Genomic DNA, 18,962 nt, shown 5'->3' with positions numbered 1-18,962 from the left:
AAGGGGAAGAAGGAAGAAAAAAAAAAAAAAAACTCAGAATCTTCTTTCTTATAATCCCTCTTCTGCAATGCATTAAACATTTAATACTGGCCTGGCAAACTGTTATGACCCCAATGGCGAGGGTCTCAGAGGAACGTGGAAGTCTGCAGAATACAAAAATCCAGCTCATAGGGCAGTGGTAACTGGGTTGACCATATATCTACTCCTAACGCCAACACTAGAAGTAGCCGGGGATCATTCCTACGTTGATTCTAGATGACACGCTCCAGCCGGAGAATCTAGCTACCCCTAGTAGAGGAAAACAAAAGACCTTTCTTGCCTCCAGAGAAGGGGACCCCAAAGCTGGATAGAAGCCCCCCACAAATAATAACGGTGAGGTAAGAGGAAATGACAAACACAGAAATGAACCAGGTTTAGCACAGAGAGGCCCGCTAACTGATAGCAGAATAAAGAAAGGTAACTTATATGGTCAACAAAAACCCTATCAAAATCCACACTGGAAATTCAAGAACCCCCGAACCGTCTAACGGTCCGGGGGGAGAACACCAGCCCCCTAGAGCTTCCAGCAAAGGTCAGGATATAGATATGGAACAAGCTGGACAAAAATACAAAACCAAAACAAATAGCAAAAAGCAAAAAGCGGACTTAGCTGATATAACTGGAACCAGGATCAGTAGACAAGAGCACAGCAGACTAGCTCTGATAACTACGTTGCCAGGCATTGAACTGAAGGTCCAAGGAGCTTATATAGCAACACCCCTAACTAACGACCCAGGTGCGGATAAAAGGAATGACAGAAAAACCAGAGTCAAAAAACTAGTAACCACTAGAGGGAGCAAAAGCAAATTCACAACAGCCCGCTTACTGATAGCAGAATAAAGAAAGGTAACTTATATGGTCAACAAAAACCCTATCAAAATCCACACTGGAAATTCAAGAACCCCCGAACCGTCTAACGGTCCGGGGGGAGAACACCAGCCCCCTAGAGCTTCCTGCAAAGGTCAGGATATAGATAAGGAACAAGCTGGACAAAAATACAAAACCAAAACAAATAGCAAAAAGCAAAAAGCTGATATAACTGGAACCAGGATCAGTAGACACGAGCACAGCAGACTAGCTCTGATAACTACGTTGCCAGGCATTGAACTGAAGGTCCAGGGAGCTTATATAGCAACACCCCTAACTAACGACCCAGGTGCGGATAAAAGGAATGACAGAAAAACCAGAGTCAAAAAACTAGTAACCACTAGAGGGAGCAAAAAGCAAATTCACAACAGTACCCCCCCCCTTAGTGAGGGGTCACCGAACCCTCACCACGACCACCAGGGCGATCAGGATGAGCGGCATGAAAGGCACGAACTAAATCGGCCGCATGAACATCAGAGGCGACCACCCAGGAATTATCCTCCTGACCATAGCCCTTCCACTTGACCAGGTACTGAAGCCTCCGCCTGGAGAGGCGAGAATCCAAGATCTTCTCCACCACGTACTCCAACTCGCCCTCAACCAACACCGGAGCAGGAGGCTCAGCAGAAGGAACTACAGGCACAATGTACCGCCGCAACAAGGACCTATGAAATACATTGTGAATAGCAAACGACACAGGAAGATCCAGACGAAAAGATACAGGATTAAGGATTTCCAATATCTTGTAAGGCCCAATAAAACGAGGTTTAAATTTAGGAGAGGAGACCTTCATAGGAACAAAGCGGGAAGAAAGCCATACCAAATCCCCAACGCGTAGTCGGGGACCCACACCGCGGCGGCGGTTGGCAAAGCGCTGAGCCCTCTCCTGTGACAACTTCAAGTTGTCCACCACATGATTCCAGATCCGCTGCAACCTATCCACCACAGAATCCACCCCAGGACAGTCAGAAGGCTCCACATGACCCGAAGAAAAGCGAGGATGGAAACCAGAGTTGCAGAAAAAAGGCGAAACCAAGGTGGCGGAACTAGCCCGATTATTAAGGGCAAACTCAGCCAACGGCAAGAATGTCACCCAATCGTCCTGATCAGCAGAGACAAAACACCTCAAATAAGCCTCCAAAGTCTGATTGGTTCGCTCCGTCTGTCCATTAGTCTGAGGATGGAAAGCAGACGAAAACGACAAATCAATGCCCATCCTACTACAAAAGGATCGCCAGAACCTGGAAACGAACTGGGATCCTCTGTCTGACACAATATTCTCAGGGATGCCGTGCAAACGAACCACGTTCTGGAAAAACACAGGAACCAGATCGGAAGAGGAAGGCAGCTTAGGCAAAGGAACCAAATGGACCATCTTGGAGAAGCGATCACATATCACCCAGATAACGGACATGCCCTGAGATAGCGGAAGATCAGAAATGAAATCCATGGAGATATGTGTCCAAGGTCTCTTCGGGACAGGCAAGGGCAAGAGCAAACCGCTGGCACGAGAACAGCAAGGCTTAGCTCGAGCACAAGTCCCACAGGACTGCACAAATGACCGCACATCCCTTGACAAGGAAGGCCACCAAAAGGACCTGGCCACCAGATCTCTGGTGCCAAAAATTCCCGGGTGACCTGCCAACACCGAGGAATGAACCTCGGAAATGACTCTGCTGGTCCACTTATCCGGGACAAACAGTCTGTCAGGTGGACAAGACTCAGGCCTATCAGCCTGAAATCTCTGCAACACACGTCGCAGATCCGGAGAAATAGCTGACAAGATAACTCCATCTTTAAGAATACCAACAGGATCAGCGACTTCAGGAGCATCAGGCACAAAGCTCCTAGAAAGAGCATCGGCCTTCACATTCTTTGAACCTGGTAAATACGAGACAACAAAATCAAAGCGGGAGAAAAACAACGACCAGCGGGCCTGTCTCGGATTAAGGCGTTTAGCAGACTCGAGATACATCAGATTTTTGTGATCAGTCAAGACCACCACACGATGCTTAGCACCCTCGAGCCAATGACGCCACTCCTCAAATGCCCATTTCATGGCCAACAACTCCCGATTGCCCACATCATAATTTCGCTCGGCAGGCGAAAACTTCCTAGAGAAAAAGGCACAAGGTTTCATAACAGAGCAACCAGGGCCTCTTTGCGACAAAACGGCCCCTGCTCCAATCTCTGAAGCATCCACCTCAACCTGAAAGGGAAGTGAGACATCGGGCTGGCACAAAACAGGCGCCGAAGTAAACCGGCGTTTCAACTCCTGGAAAGCCTCCACGGCAGCAGGAGCCCAGTTAGCTACATCGGAGCCCTTCTTGGTCATATCCGTCAAAGGTTTCACAATGCTAGAAAAATTAGCGATAAAACGACGGTAGAAGTTAGCGAAACCCAAGAACTTCTGAAGACTCTTAACTGACGAGGGCTGAGTCCAATCAAGAATAGCTCGGACCTTGACTGGGTCCATCTCCACAGCAGAAGGGGAAAAAATGAACCCCAAAAAGGGAACCTTCTGTACACCAAAGAGACACTTTGAGCCCTTGACAAACAAAGAATTTTCACGCAAAATTTTAAAGACCAACCTGACCTGCTCCACATGCGAATCCCAATTATCAGAAAAAACCAAAATATCATCCAGATAAACAATCAAAAATTTATCCAGATACTTCCGGAAAATGTCATGCATAAAGGACTGAAAAACTGAAGGCGCATTGGAGAGCCCAAAAGGCATCACCAAGTACTCAAAATGACCTTCGGGCGTATTGAATGCGGTTTTCCATTCATCACCTTGCTTAATGCGCACAAGGTTGTACGCACCACGGAGGTCTATCTTGGTGAACCACTTGGCACCTTTAATCCGGGCAAACAAGTCAGACAACAGCGGCAAAGGATACTGAAATTTGACAGTGATCTTATTTAAAAGCCGATAATCAATACAAGGCCTCAAAGTTCCGTCCTTTTTTGCTACAAAAAAGAATCCCGCACCAAGAGGGGAAGAAGACGGACGAATATGTCCTTTCTCCAGAGACTCCTTGATATATGAACGCATAGCGGTATGTTCAGGTACCGACAGATTAAACAGTCTTCCCTTAGGAAATTTACTGCCTGGGATCAAATCTATAGCACAGTCACAGTCCCTATGAGGAGGCAGTGCACTGGACTCAGACTCACTGAAGACATCCTGATAATCAGACAAATACTCAGGAACTTCTGAAGGCGTAGAAGAAGCAATAGACACAGGCAGGGAATCCCCATGAATACCACGACAGCCCCAACTTGAGACTGACATAGCCTTCCAGTCCAGGACTGGATTATGGGTCTGTAACCATGGCAGCCCTAAAACAACCAAATCATGCATTTTATGTAAAACCAGGAAACGTATCACCTCGCGGTGTTCAGGAGTCATGCACATGGTAACCTGTGTCCAATACTGCGGTTTATTTGCTGCCAATGGCGTAGCATCAATACCCCTAAGAGGAATAGGATTTTCTAATGGTTCAAGAGTAAAACCACAGCGCTTAGCAAATGACAGATCCATAAGACTCAGGGCAGCACCTTAATCTACAAACGCCATGACAGGATAAGACGACAGTGAGCAAATCAAAGTTACAGACAGAATAAATTTAGGTTGCAAATTACCAACGGTGACAGGACTAACAACCTTAGCTATACGTTTAGAGCATGCTGAGATAACATGTGTAGAATCACCACAGTAGTAGCACAAGCCATTCCGGCGTCTATGAATTTTCCGCTCATTTCTAGTCAGGATTCTATCACATTGCATTAAATCAGGTGTCTGTTCAGACAACACCATGAGGGAATTTGCGGTTTTTCTATCACATTGCACTGAATTAGGTGTCTGTTCAGACAACACCATGAGGGAATTTGCGGTTTTGCGCTCCCGCAACCGCCGGTCAATTTGAATAGCCAGTGCCATAGTATCATTCAGACCTGTGGGAATGGGAAAACCCACCATAACATTCTTAATGGCTTCAGAAAGGCCATTTCTAAAATTAGCGGCCAGTGCACACTCGTTCCAATGTGTCAGCACGGACCATTTCCGAAATTTTTGGCAATACACTTCAGCCTCGTCCTGCCCCTGAGACATAGCCAGCAAGGCCTTTTCTGCCTGAATCTCAAGATTGGGTTCCTCATAAAGTAAACCGAGCGCCAGAAAAAACGCATCAATATCAGCCAATGCCGGATCTCCTGGCGCCAGCGAAAAAGCCCAATCCTGAGGGTCGCCCCGTAAGAACGAAATAACAATTTTTACTTGCTGAGCAGAGTCTCCAGATGAACAGGGTCTCAGGGACAAAAACAATTTACAATTATTCATGAAATTCCTAAACTTAAACCTGTCTCCGGAAAACAGTTCAGGAATCGGTATTTTAGGTTCTGACCTAGGATTTCTGATAACATAGTCTTGTATGCCCTGCACACGAGTAGCCAGCTGGTCCACACTTGTAATCAAGGTCTGGACATTCATGTCTGCAGCAAGCATAGCCACTCTGAGGTAAAGGGGAAGAAGAAAAAAAAAAAAAAAAACTCAGAATCTTCTTTCTTATAATCCCTCTTCTGCAATGCATTAAACATTTAATACAGGCCTGGCAAACTGTTCAAACTGTTATGACCCCAATGGCGAGGGTCTCAGAGGAACGTGGAAGTCTGCAGAATACAAAAATCCAGCTCATAGGGCAGTGGTAACTGGGTTGACCATATATCTACTCCTAACGCCAACACTAGAAGTAGCCGGGGATCATTCCTACGATGATTCTAGATGACACGCTCCAGCCGGAGAATCTAGCTACCCCTAGTAGAGGAAAACAAAGACCTTTCTTGCCTCCAGAGAAGGGGACCCCAAAGCTGGATAGAAGCCCCCCACAAATAATAACGGTGAGGTAAGAGGAAATGACAAACACAGAAATGAATCAGGTTTAGCACAGAGAGGCCCGCTTACTGATAGCAGAATAAAGAAAGGTAACTTATATGGTCAACAAAAACCCTATCAAAATCCACACTGGAAATTCAAGAACCCCCGAACCGTCTAACGGTCCGGGGGGAGAACACCAGCCCCCTAGAGCTTCCTGCAAAGGTCAGGATATAGATAAGGAACAAGCTGGACAAAAATACAAAACCAAAACAAATAGCAAAAAGCAAAAAGCAGACTTAGCTGATATAACTGGAACCAGGATCAGTAGACACGAGCACAGCAGACTAGCTCTGATAACTACGTTGCCAGGCATTGAACTGAAGGTCCAGGGAGCTTATATAGCAACACCCCTAACTAACGACCCAGGTGCGGATAAAAGGAATGACAGAAAAACCAGAGTCAAAAAACTAGTAACCACTAGAGGGAGCAAAAAGCAAATTCACAACACATTTTTCAGTGTTTTTGTCCAGCTTGCTTAATATGTGATTTTCTAGCTCGCTGGTAGCTCTAGGGTGCTGATATTCTCCCTCCGCACCGTCAGTCGGTGTGGGGGTTCTTGAAATATTCAGCGTGGATGTTTTTGCAGGGTTTTCTGCTGACTGCATAGTTCACTATCTATTTTCTGCCTATCTAGACTAGTGGGCCTCACTTTGCTGAATCTAGTTCATCTCTACGTTTGTGTTTTCCTCTTGCCTCACCGTTATTATTTGTTGGGGGCTTTCTATATCTTTGGGGTTCAATTTCTCTGGAGGCAAGTGAGGTCTTATTTTCCCTCTAGGGGTAGTCAGTTCTCCGGCTGGCTCGAGACGTCTAGAATCAACGTAGGCACGTTCACCGGCTACTTCTAGTTGTTGTGTTAGGATCAGTTTTGCGGTTAGCCCAGTTTCCACCTCCCTAGAGCAGTTCTTTTGTTTTTGTTGACCTTGCCGGAATTCCTGAGATCCTCTACCACTGGGATCATAACAGTAAATAAGTCCATGCGACACATTCATTCCTGCACTGAGTTCAAAGGCCATCATCAGTTTATAATCCCCTATTCCTCTGTGTCTTTGAGATTTGAAGCTACCTTTTAATAAAAGTAATTTCATGTCCATAATGTTATGATCTAGGAGACAGAAATGTATTGCCACAGGTAGATCCATTCTTTTTTCTCTTATTGTATGGCGATGAGAGTTCATTCTTGTTCTCAGTTTCTGCCCTGTCTCCCCTACATACAGACCCCCAGTGGGACATTTAGTACAAATGTTCAGATACACCACATTAGAAGTGACACAGTTGAAAGTGCTTGGTATCTTGTAGTCCTGATGTGAAATGGGGATCTTTATCTTGTCCGTGGTCATTACAAATGGACAGGTTTTACATTTTTTCTGATTGCAAGGAAAGATACCTGCAGCTGTTGGAGAGGACAGGGAGCTTTTGACAATGATGCTTCTTTGATTCTTCCACCAACTCAGGGGTACTGCTATGGGCAGCCCTTGTGCGCCTTCGTATGCCAACTTGCTCCTGGGTTGGTGGGAGGAAACAGTGGTCTTTGACGACTCTACGCCCTGTCCTGACGAGCGAATCGCTTTATGGCTAAGGTACATCGATGATGTGCTGGTAATCTGGAGAGGAAATGCCATAGAATTTGGGAGTTTTGTTTGGTGCCGGCGACATCAGGAATGTCCTACTCAAACACTGGCCCATTCTCCAGATAACAGTGACATAAAGAAACACATTTCATCCTTTCCTCAAATCACCTACAAATAAGGAAGGTCTCTATCTGATAGATTGGTCCACAGCCACTACCAACCAACAACTACACCCACTTTTATGAACCTGGTGAAAGGTTGCTTTAAGTGTGGGAATTGTAAGGCTTGTGCCTCAATCACAAACACAAAGGTTTTTCGCGGCAATGTCACAGATACTACTTACTCCATCCGGCATTTCATTAACTGTCGCTCAAAAGGAGTTGTATACAAAGCCACCTGCAAGTGTGGCTTGGAATACATTGGCAAAACTAAAAGAGAGTTCCGAAGGAGAATTGGAGAGCATCTCCGTGACATTGCCAATAAAAGAGAAACACCTGTGGCCAACCATATGAACTTGGTTCATCAAGGGAACCCCAAGAAAATCTCTTTTGTTGGGATAGATAAAATCCTGCCACCAACAAGAGGAGGTTATTGGGACAAACTCATTTTTCAAAGAGAGAGCAGATGGATATTTACTCTCAGAACAGTTCAACCCCTAGGTATGAATAAGATACAGCCATACAGCTGTTTTTTGTAGCCCCTTTTTTTTTGGCCTGCTGAGACATTACCTCATATACCAATACACGTTGTTTCAATCCCTAGGTACCCATTTATTTGCTGTTTGTAGGTACAAAAGCTTAGGGACAATCTTCGTGGAGTGGGGGCGCCATTAGCGCAGGAATATAGGGTGCCAACCCCCGCGTTAGGCAGGATCCAGCCCGAGGGATAGTATAATATATATTCTAATTTTTATCCCTCTTGAGTCAACCTCTGGTCATGAGTTATTTCCCACTGGTCCTTTCTCTATCTTAAACATGAGGGTCTCTTTAGGGTGGAACAGTTTGGGACAGCCGTCGCGGAGTGGGGGCGCCACTATGCACAGGTTTTTCTAGGGTGCCAACCTCCACTGGCAGGCAGGGCACAGATAGATCAGGGCTACTTCTTCTCTTGAGGGCCTAATAGGCTTTAAACTTACCTTATCCTTCCTCATTTTCCATTCATCTAGTGGTGTCCCGTACATATATAGGCAAAATACAGTACTGGATTTAAATTCCTTCATATATAGTTCTCTCGTCCAAAATAAAATCATTGGCCACCGCTCCTGACACCTGGCCTTTCTTATTCATAAATCGGCACCTCCATACTAATGGGAGCCTTGGTCAGTGTCAGGGATTTTTGTGTTTGATTTAAAGCTGTATCATGCCACATTGTGCACATAAAGAGCGAAGTATATAAAATTCGTTTTTTGTGAAGTGCTTAGCTCATAGAGAAAAGTCTGTTGTACACATTCGGACATCTCTACAATACATGCGCTGCACTATTTGGATTATTGGTGCGCTGATTCGCCCATCGGCGCACCATATGTATCCATACATTTCGGTAAGGAGACAGTTAAGTTATTACTCAGCATGAGTGTCAGGTTCCCTAGGGGTGAACGCTTGCGTTCCACCTCCCCGGGATACTTGCGTCTCATCATAGGTACGAGCGCTCTGAATATACCGGAAGTACATCCTTGAACTAAGGACGCGTCACATGCCAGGGGCGGAGCCTCTTAGACACGCCAGAAGGATGAATCTATAAAACAGCACAGAACGGGAGAGACCGGCGATAGCGGCAAATGCAGGTTCTTATACTCCCCTGATGATTCCGTAAGATGAAACGCGTCGGGAGACGCTGTCCATAGCTGGGGCTTCTGTTTTTGCTCACCACTACTGGGGGACTTCTGATAGAGAGGAATCTCTCCAAATCTCCGGTGAGATCTACCCATAAGTTGGGGATTTTCTTTGTATATGTTGGTTAAATGCTTGTCCAGCTAAAACAAGTTATATACATACATAAAGTCCAGCATCTGTAAATCCATTGTAAGGGAACGCATGGCACTAACAATAATATTTTTTAAGGGCTATACTGTTCCATATTTACAAAAGTGTTGGTTTGCAGTCTTTTTTTGATGCTGGTATGAGTTTTGAAGCCTCACTGCTATGCTGCTACTGACAGTCACTGTGATTTATGCTAAAAAGGGATGCATATGAGCATATTAATAGTGGGAAAAGCCTCCTGATATAACACCACTGATTATAGACCTGCATAGTGACAAATGCAGGGCCTCAGATTCTCCTAAAAAGCGGGCTGGAATTTAATATTTATCAAAAATCTTTCCATTATTGGTTCTGATTATTGTGTATAAGTGCAATACAAGGCTTGATACCAGTTTGCACTATTGATCACAGGAAAGATATCAGTCCAGGCTACTATTATCTTATATGGAAGATTGTTTTGATATATTATGTCCTTTAATTGGAATTTGTATATACGGTATTTCTTTCTTTAAGGGGCATAAGGAAAATACGCTTTTTTCCCCACTATTATAAAGTAAATTGGGCATCATCCCTTTGACTGGTCCAATACCAGTTGAGGGAACAATCAGTACTGTCATTTTATTTTTATGTATTTATGTCAGTCCTTCCTTCTGTGTAGGGTATAGGGCATTTTTCCTCACTAGGGTTCCCTTCCCCATGTATATTGTTTTTGGTGTCACATGTCGCATCTTTTTTTGAATTTTTTAACATGATTTATTAAAAGTCAAGTTTTAAGATATCCAATTGCTATACCTACTTCGAGTTACTTATTGGATTACACACTCTGCTCATATATATTTGATTTGGGGGCTGCCTAAAACACAGTAGTGGGGGGTCTGGAAAAATGGATTGTAATTGGGCATCTTTTTGTAGTAAAAGTGTTAATTTCCATGCAGCTCGCCTTAGCACCTCCAGATTTGGATTGTAGGTGACCACTAGAGGCATCGGGTTGTTTTCTTCTTTAGCTTTGTAATGTAGCAGGTGATTCCTTGATATTCTGGTGGCTCTTGTAATCTGGCTTTCAATTGTTCTTGGATGGTAGCCCTGATTTAAAAAGGTCTATCTAAGGCGACCAAGGTGTTCATCTCTATCCATGGGGTTGGAACATATACGATTGTATCTGATGGCTTGGCTGTAGACAATAGAGTTTTTTATGTGTTTTGGATTGAAACTGTCCCATTTAAGGTATGTTGGACGGTCGATTGGCTTCTGATACAGGGATGTTTCTATTTCATTGTTCTGCAGCTTAATGATGGTGTCCAAAAAGTTATTTTCAGTGCAGGAGTAGTTGAGTGTCAAGTTGATGGTAGGGTGACATTGATTCAACTGTTCATGGAACGTCTTTAGCTGAGGCTCAGACTCCGTCCAGATGATTAAAATATCATCAAAGTAGCGGTAGTAGGCCAGAGGCCTGATGGGACATGAGGACAAAATGTCGCTTTCAAGCTTGGCCATGAAAAGATTTGCATACTGTGCGGCCATTTTACTTCCCATTGCTGTGCCAGTCTTCTGTAGATATATCTTGTTGTCAAATTCAAAGTAATTGCGGGTGAGGATGAATTTTATAAGTTTCAGCACAGAATCAGCATCAGTCCCTGTGTTTTCCAGGAAGAATTTGCAGGCATTTAATCCATCCTGGTGTGGGATATTAGAATACAAAGATTCCACATCCATGGTGGCCAGGATGGTTCCTTCTGGTAGAGGACCTTTTGCTGATAGTTTATTCAATAGGTTAGTTGTGTCCTGAATGAAGCTGGGTGTCTCCTTTACCAGTGGTTTAAGAATACCCTCTACCCATCCAGATACCCGCTCAGTAAGGGTGCCTACACATGAAATAATTTTTCTTCCTGGTTTTCCAGATTTTTGGTATTTGGGAAGCATGTAGGCTGTCTCAGTTCTTGGACTTCCTGGTATCAGGTCATCGGCTCTTATGGATTCTTCGGGAAGACAAGATACTAACTTGTTTAGTTCCTTGTAATAGTCCTGTGTAGGATCCAACTCCAATTTTTTGTAGTAGCATGTGTCCATAAGTTGTCTGTTTGCTTCCTTCACATAGTCTGATGTGTTCATCATAACTATTGCACCACCCTTGTCAGCAGGTTTGATGATGATTTCTTTCTTGGTTTTCAGAGACTGTATCCCGGATCATAACATTATGGACATGAAATTACTTGTATTAAAAGGTTGCTTCAAATCTCAGAGACAGAAGAATATGGGAATATAAACTGATGATGACCTTTGACACTTTTAGTGCAGGAATGAATGTGCTGCATGGATTTATGTCTTTTTACATCAACTATTTGGAAGTGCATTGAACAGCAAGGTGGATTGCTGCTGAGGGGAAAAAGAAAAAAATCTCTTTAAATCTTCAGCTTAGCGAATGTGACTTGAGCGTAAGTGTGAACTGCGGTAAGTGTGTAAATTGAGATTCAGTGACTTTGGATTCAAGGAGTTTCCAAGGGAGGAATTACTGAATTGCTGTCTGTATTTTATTAATACTTTGTATTTATTTTTTATTTAACGTTTCTGTCTAGTGGAATCCCCATTAGGAAATGTGCTCCACTATTGTGTCATGTCGGACGCTATTCACAGCAGGGCGTCCGACAGACAGCGGTAATTCCACATTCGTCCACTATACGCTCAGTGGCGCCGGCTAGATTTTTATCCAGGTTGCCCAGGGTTAATCTAGCTGGTACTCGGGTTGGAGGCTGGGTCACGCCCACGGGCTTTCAATAGTATTGCTGAACTTTGGGCGTCGCCGATTATAGCTTGTGCCTCGTGCCTAGTGATTCCGGTCTGGAGTGGTGGTCTTGGAGAAGAAATATTGTATCTGGTGGTGTATTATCCTTTGTTATATTTCTCCTTCCTATATTTGTATTTGTTTTGCCCTGGGCACATTAGTGTGTTTTCCTGTGTGTCTGCGGCGTGGTGCGTTTTTTAGTTTTCCCTGTCTGTGCTTTTTGTGGGGGTTGGTGTGTGGTCTATTCACTGGGTGGCGGGTGGTGGTTTCAGCATAGGGCTGAAACAGGAGTCAGGGCCTGGCCTGGTGGCCCAGACAAGCACACCATTAGTGTAAATTCTGGGAGAGGGACAGACAGGGTTTTCCCTAGTCTGAGGGATATCGCAGGGGCCCGGGTAACCAGCCTTAGCCTACCTAGTCTCCCCGTGACAATATAATCGGCCCCAAAATTTTGTATTCCATGGATCCCATGACTTCCATAACCCGCCAGTTGGAGGCGCTGTCCTTACAGGTCACTGAGTTGAAGGGGGCGGTTCAGCAACAGGGTCTAGTAGTATCTAATGTGCAAGCTGAAACTGCAGGTAGAGTTGCAGAGCCAAAGATCCCTTTACCGGAGAGGTTTGCTGGGGAACGCAGTAAATTTGTTATTTTTCGTGAAGCTTGCAAATTATATTTTCGTATGCGCCCGATCTCCTCAGGTAATGAGGCTCAGCATGTGGGCCTGGTGTTGTCATTACTGAACGGGGACCCCCAAGCATGGGCATTTTCTTTACCATCTGATTCAGCTGCATTTAACTCTCTGCATTTAACTCTGTGGAGAGTTTTTTTTCTGCTCTTGGGCTCATTTATGATGTACCTGACAGAATGGCTCTAGCAGAATCTAAAATACGTTCTCTCTGCCAGGGGGAGCGAATGGCGGAGGATTACTGTTCTGAATTTCGCCACTGGGCGGTGGACACACAATGGAATGACCCCGCGCTGTGGAGTCAGTTTGTTCATGGGGTTTCGAGAAGGGTTAAACAAGCCCTCCTGATGTATGAGACTCCTGCTTCTCTAGAGTCTGCTATGAGTCTTGTTATCCGCATTGATCGCCGTTTGCGTCAGGGGGTGCAAGAGACACCGCCTATCGAGGAGGGCGTAGGTGCACGTGAGGTTGCTGCAGGTGAGCCCACGGAGCCTATGCAAATCACAGGGGTGTCACATCATGGAGCCCCCTCGCTCAGGAAGCAGGGAGTCTGTTTTTGCTGTGGTAGAAATGGGCATTATGTAAATGCTTGTCCTCTGTTATCTAAGAAAAGTGCAACGGCGGAAAACTACTAAGCTCAGAGGGTGTGGAAGAGGCCAATCTGAGCTTATGCATATCTTCCATGGTGGTCTCTCAATGTATGCTCCCTGCCACAGTTATGGTCGCTGGCAGAGAGCTGCCAATCACTGTTTTTGTGGATAGTGGTTCTGCCACTAATCTCATTGATGAGGAGTTTGCGCGCACAGCCGGGTTCAGGATCGAAAGACTGCCTCATCCTATCCAGGTGGTCACCATCAATGCCGCTCCTCTCCCACACAGGGAGATTACTGAGTTTGTGGCTGAGGTGAAACTCCACATTGGTGTCCTACATTTTGAGCAGGTTACATGTAGGGTGCTCAGTAATCTTCCTGCACAAATGGTTCTGGGTTTTCCATGGTTATCTATGCACAACCCGGTGATTGACTGGAAAACCCAGGACATAATCCAGTGGAGCAGATTCTGCCAGGAGAATTGCCTGGCCACATGTGTGTCCGCTGTGACTCCTAGCATTCCTGAGTCACTGCTGGATTTCGCGGATGTGTTCTCTGAGAAGGGTTGCTCAGAATTGCCACCACATCGACCCTATGACTGTACTATTAGGTTAAAACCAGGGGCCAAATTGCCGAAAGCAAGGATGTTTAACATTTCTGGTCCTGAGAAGCAAGCTTTAAAAGACTACATTGCTGAGAGTCTGAGCAAAGGGCACATCAGGCCTCCATCCTCGCCTGTGGCAGCGGGGTTCTTCTTCATTAAGAAGAAAGATGGCGGATTACGCCGTATCTGGATTTCAGGGAGTTAAACCAGATTACGGTTCGTGATCCATACCCTATGCCGCTGATACCTGATTTGTTCAACCAGGTGGCTTGTGCTAAGTGGTTCTCCAAGCTTGACCTCAGGGGGGCGTACAACCTCATAAGAGTCCGTCAAGGGGATGAGTGGAAGACAGCTTTTAATACTCCTGAGGGTCATTTTGAAAATTTGGTGATGCCATTTGGGTTGACAAACGTGCCTGCTGTATTTCAACATTTCATAAATGATGTGTTCTTGCATGTCCTGGGGAAATTCGTTATTGTCTACCTAGATGACATTCTCATTTATTCATCCGACCGTGATACTCATTTAGAGCATGTTAGGCAGGTGTTACAGCTACTCAGAGAGAATAAGCTCTATGCAAAACTTGAGAAATGTGTATTTTCGGTCAGGAGTTGCCTTTCTTGAGTTATATTCTGTCTGCTTCAGGGTTTAAAATGGACGCCGCTAAGGTGCAAGCGGTGCTGCATTGGGAGCGGCCTGATAACCTAAAAGCGCTCCAGCAGTTCCTTGGGTTTTCTAACTATTATAGAAAGTTTATCAAAAAATTTTCTATCATTGCTAAACCGCTCACTGACATGACGAAAAATGGTACCAATTTCTCCGCCTGAAACCTCAAAAAAATTGATAAAAAGTAGGGAAAAATTATAAAGTGTGTAACATGTAATCCCCTTAAAAGAATAACTTTTATTGTTACAAAGACTTTAAAAATACCAATTCCCGGTGAAACAACAGAAAAAAACACAAAAAAGGATCCAAAATGTGCACCTATTCCTAGCATATATCCCTACGCTTTCTTACTGTCCCTTCCTGGCAGTGGAGGTTGGCACCCTGATAGAAGCGATTTTGGCGCCCCCACTCAACGGCGGCTGACCCCAGCTCACCCTAATGAATGACTAATATACTAAAGGTGGGAAAACAATAAGCGTATAAAAGAAATGAAGTAAAGCATAAAGAAGAGCAGGTTAAGGTGCACAAATAAATCCCCATGTATTGTCCTATATCAAATGATTGTATAGATATTGCACATGAGTACTGTTATAAACATGTAGCTAATTAGCTCAAAAATTCAAACTACTAATCACAGGTGTAAAAATGTACCCACCCTTATTTGGGACTGCAGATAAATACCAAAAAAAGGACAATAGTAACACGGGGAGGTAAAAATTACCTACTTATTGAAAGTCTGGTTCAAAAATAGTATTAGACTGTACATGCAGCGCCCCAGAGTCCTGGTTGTTGCAGTACTGTGGCTCCGCCACTATGGGGAGCTATGGTGCGTCTGATGGCACTGAAGGAGTTCATCTGATCAGGTATCACAGACACCAATACATTTCACAGTCAGGCCTCCGGGGGGGAGCTAAGGGTTCTATTCACTAGGCCACTCCCCACCATAGTGGGTAAACTGGGGGTCAGGCAGGAAGTTAGATCAGAAAGCTGACTGGGTTGGAACCAGGCAACACCTTGTGGCAGAGGGTGTTGTAGGGGAAGATACAGTAGGGTCTCTGTCAGGGGTGGGATCCTGACAGAGGCTTGGCAACTTGAACGAACGTAACGGGACCGTGCCTGCTCTGGGTAGCGGCGGTGCCCAAGGAAGGATTAGAAGAGAGATAGATTGTGCTGAGTGAGAAATGAGATCACGCAAAAGGAGAAATACCAGTAGGAGTCGTGCTGTAAGACCGAAGCAACATCCTACTGAGGCGCACTACCGGTGGCCGGAACGCCGAGGGAGTATCATAACATTCAGCTTCAAGCAATACTCCAAACAGCGGCAGGACAGTCAGTCTAAGGCGGGCTGTCTAACTTTAATCACCTATGCAGTCTTGGGGGGCAACTTGTGGAGAGGGGCGACTCTAGGGTCCCGGAAGAGCTCCGAGCCTACCCGTCAAACGGGTGCCGTCCCAACCAGAACAACAGGGAGGGACGGAGGATTAGCAGAACATCATCTAATCGAGTTGTGAGGGAACTTAAGAAACAGACACAACAGTTGTGGGGACTTTCTGTAAGCACAGCAGGGAAGGACCACAACACATAGCGCTAGAAGGAAGGCACCGATTTCCACCTGTGAAGAGAACTCTGGAGGTGCTATTGGACCGGCCGGACTTGCGCAGCCTGGTGAACCGTGTTCTGGACTGAGGACCCAGAGATCTTCAGTAAAGAGGTAAAGAGACTGCAACCTTGTGTCCTTGTTATTTACTGCACTGCACCACTACAGCCTCATCACCACCATCTACATCATACCTATCACTGTACACCCCTCGGCAGGGTCACGGACCGGGCCTAGCCACCGTGACAACCCCAGAGCAGAGACTCGGAGGCCCGGTACCGGGTAGCCCCTACGGCCCTGCGGCGGTGGGGGCGCTACAACTTGGCGTCACGAACAGGATCTACTTAAGCCTGAAGAATCAGGTCATGTGTGCCTTGGAACTGTGATTTATCGTATTTGGACTGTACTTTATTGGGAGACTGTGTACTACCACTTGCCGCCAAAAGTTCCCGCCAAAAACCGCCGCCATTGCTGCGTCAGAGAAGAAGGAGGGCGTGCCATGGGAGGAGACTACCAAAGTGGCGCCAGAAGCGGCGACCGCCCCCTGCGCCTCTTGTTGCAAAGCGATGACCTGCCTCAAGGCAGAGGACCACCCCCTGACCTGCAACTGCGGGAAACGGGAGACGGAGAGGAAGCCCGACCCCGGAGAAATGGCGGAGTCAGATGCATGCACTGCCACCGAATGTCGGACAGTGAAGACGAACAGCAAGTGCCTGAACGAGGAAGGAGCAATCCCGGCTTGCCCTCGTCCACCAGAGGAGGACCCGCATCCACCGCAGCAGAGGGACCTGAATTCCGTGGGGCCGGTAGCAGAGCTGAGCCTCCCCATTCCGACCTCGGAGCCAGCGGAGGAGGAACCATGGTGGGCGGAGCCGCATCCGGAGACCGCATTGGAGGAGCCACGGTCCGGGCTGCAGCCGATTCCAGTGCCCTTGTCAACGGACCGGAGCGACATTGGTGGAATCACATCAGGCGCAGGTATGGACGGCATCCCTACTCCCCTGGCCGATTCTGCTCTCCCGACCAATCCGGCTCCCCTGACCGATCCCGCTCCTGTGACCGCTCCTCACCCCAGCAATGATCGTTCCTTCTTGGTGGAGCGGGTGATCCTCACCTCTAACGCGATGGGGAAACTAGTGCCTCCGCTACCAACCAAGATGGGAGAACCCATAGATGTGGGCCTAGACGGGGTGATCCTCCGGTGGGACACCCCCTGGACCGGGCCGGATGGGACCCGGGAGGATGGCCTCACCCTTGCAGTACTTACCTGGGAACAGTATAAGCAATGTCTAATACAACACTGGAAAGATCGAGACGAGACCAAACAACCTGACACACAACGTAAAAAGTCTGCTCCCGGCAGGAAAGACGTGGTAAAGCGGGGAACTGTGCTGGCCTACCACTCGAAGAGGGGATGGGGCTCCATACAGGAACCGGGGCTACCGATTGATGTCTTTGTTACTAGCTATAACGTGAAAACCCCCTGCTGCAGTCGAGATGGTGACCCATTACAAAGGGGGGATCAGGTGACCTACACCCGTCATCGGAATGCACAAGGATGGTGTGCCCGGAACGTTCGACGGTGTGAACCCGAGAGAGCGCCCCCTGTTACCCCGATCATGACTGATCCCGATTTGCCGGACCTTGTTCCTATCACCACTGTACGCCTTGTAGCGGCTACCGAACTCGCAAGCAGGATTAGCCTTCAAATCCAGGCACCGGCTGATCTGATGTCATCTGAGAGACCAACTACCAGTACGGGTGCTGCGTCGGCCGGGGGACAAAGATCACCCCCAGGCTTAGAAGGATAAACCTCGATACCATGAATATGTAAATAGTTACTGTTCTCTTATGTTGCTGCTAAAACCCGTCCAGGGTTAACTCTTAAGGGGATCTTCTCGTTGACCTGGGATCCCTATTGTTTTGTTTGATTTTTCTAAAGTTTGCACAAAGTTTCCAGAACTGCCGCAATCATGAACAGTGCATGATACGAACTTTTTGTACATAGTTTGCACCTTATTAAAGGTGCTCCCTACTGGTTTTACTTAAAGAAGGACTCTTTGTGAAGATACCACTCTGGAACCTTTGCTGAGTATGGACTGGTAGCTTGAGAAGACGCGCTACCTCATAGAGACTTGGTCCCCTCTTAAAGGGGATGTTCATTTGTCGCACTTAAACGATGATATTGCTTTAAGACAGGTAGCAATAATGTTTTGACGAAAGAAAGTGATGATAACGTTTACATGAGTAAGTTATATGTATTCAACTAGTTAATTGTGAAGAAATGCTGATGATGTTCTCTGAAAAGAAAAAGTGAAAGATAGCAGAAGGATGCAGTGGGCCCGTAGGGGTAGACGTGGTGTCCAGCATGCATGTTAGTGAGAAAGATAATGAGAAGGTTTGATGTTATATAAAGAAAATGGTTGATAACGTTGATAGATAATTAGGGTAGAAGGTAAACCCTGAGTCCTCATAGGAGTCATGTAGAGATGGCTCAGTGCTCTTAAACTGAAAGTAATGTTATGCTCTATACTGTGTATAGTAGTGGAAAAGGCAGTAGGCCCGGGCTGAACGGGGCTGTCCTGCATAGAAAGGAGAGGCAGTAGGTCTGGTGCCGTTAGGACAGGCGGTCCTGCAGATTTAAAG

This window comes from Ranitomeya variabilis, chromosome 2 (genome assembly GCF_051348905.1).
Source record: "Ranitomeya variabilis isolate aRanVar5 chromosome 2, aRanVar5.hap1, whole genome shotgun sequence".
In the NCBI taxonomy this organism is placed as follows: Eukaryota; Metazoa; Chordata; class Amphibia; order Anura; family Dendrobatidae; genus Ranitomeya; species Ranitomeya variabilis.
This window is presented reverse-complemented; position numbering follows the sequence as displayed.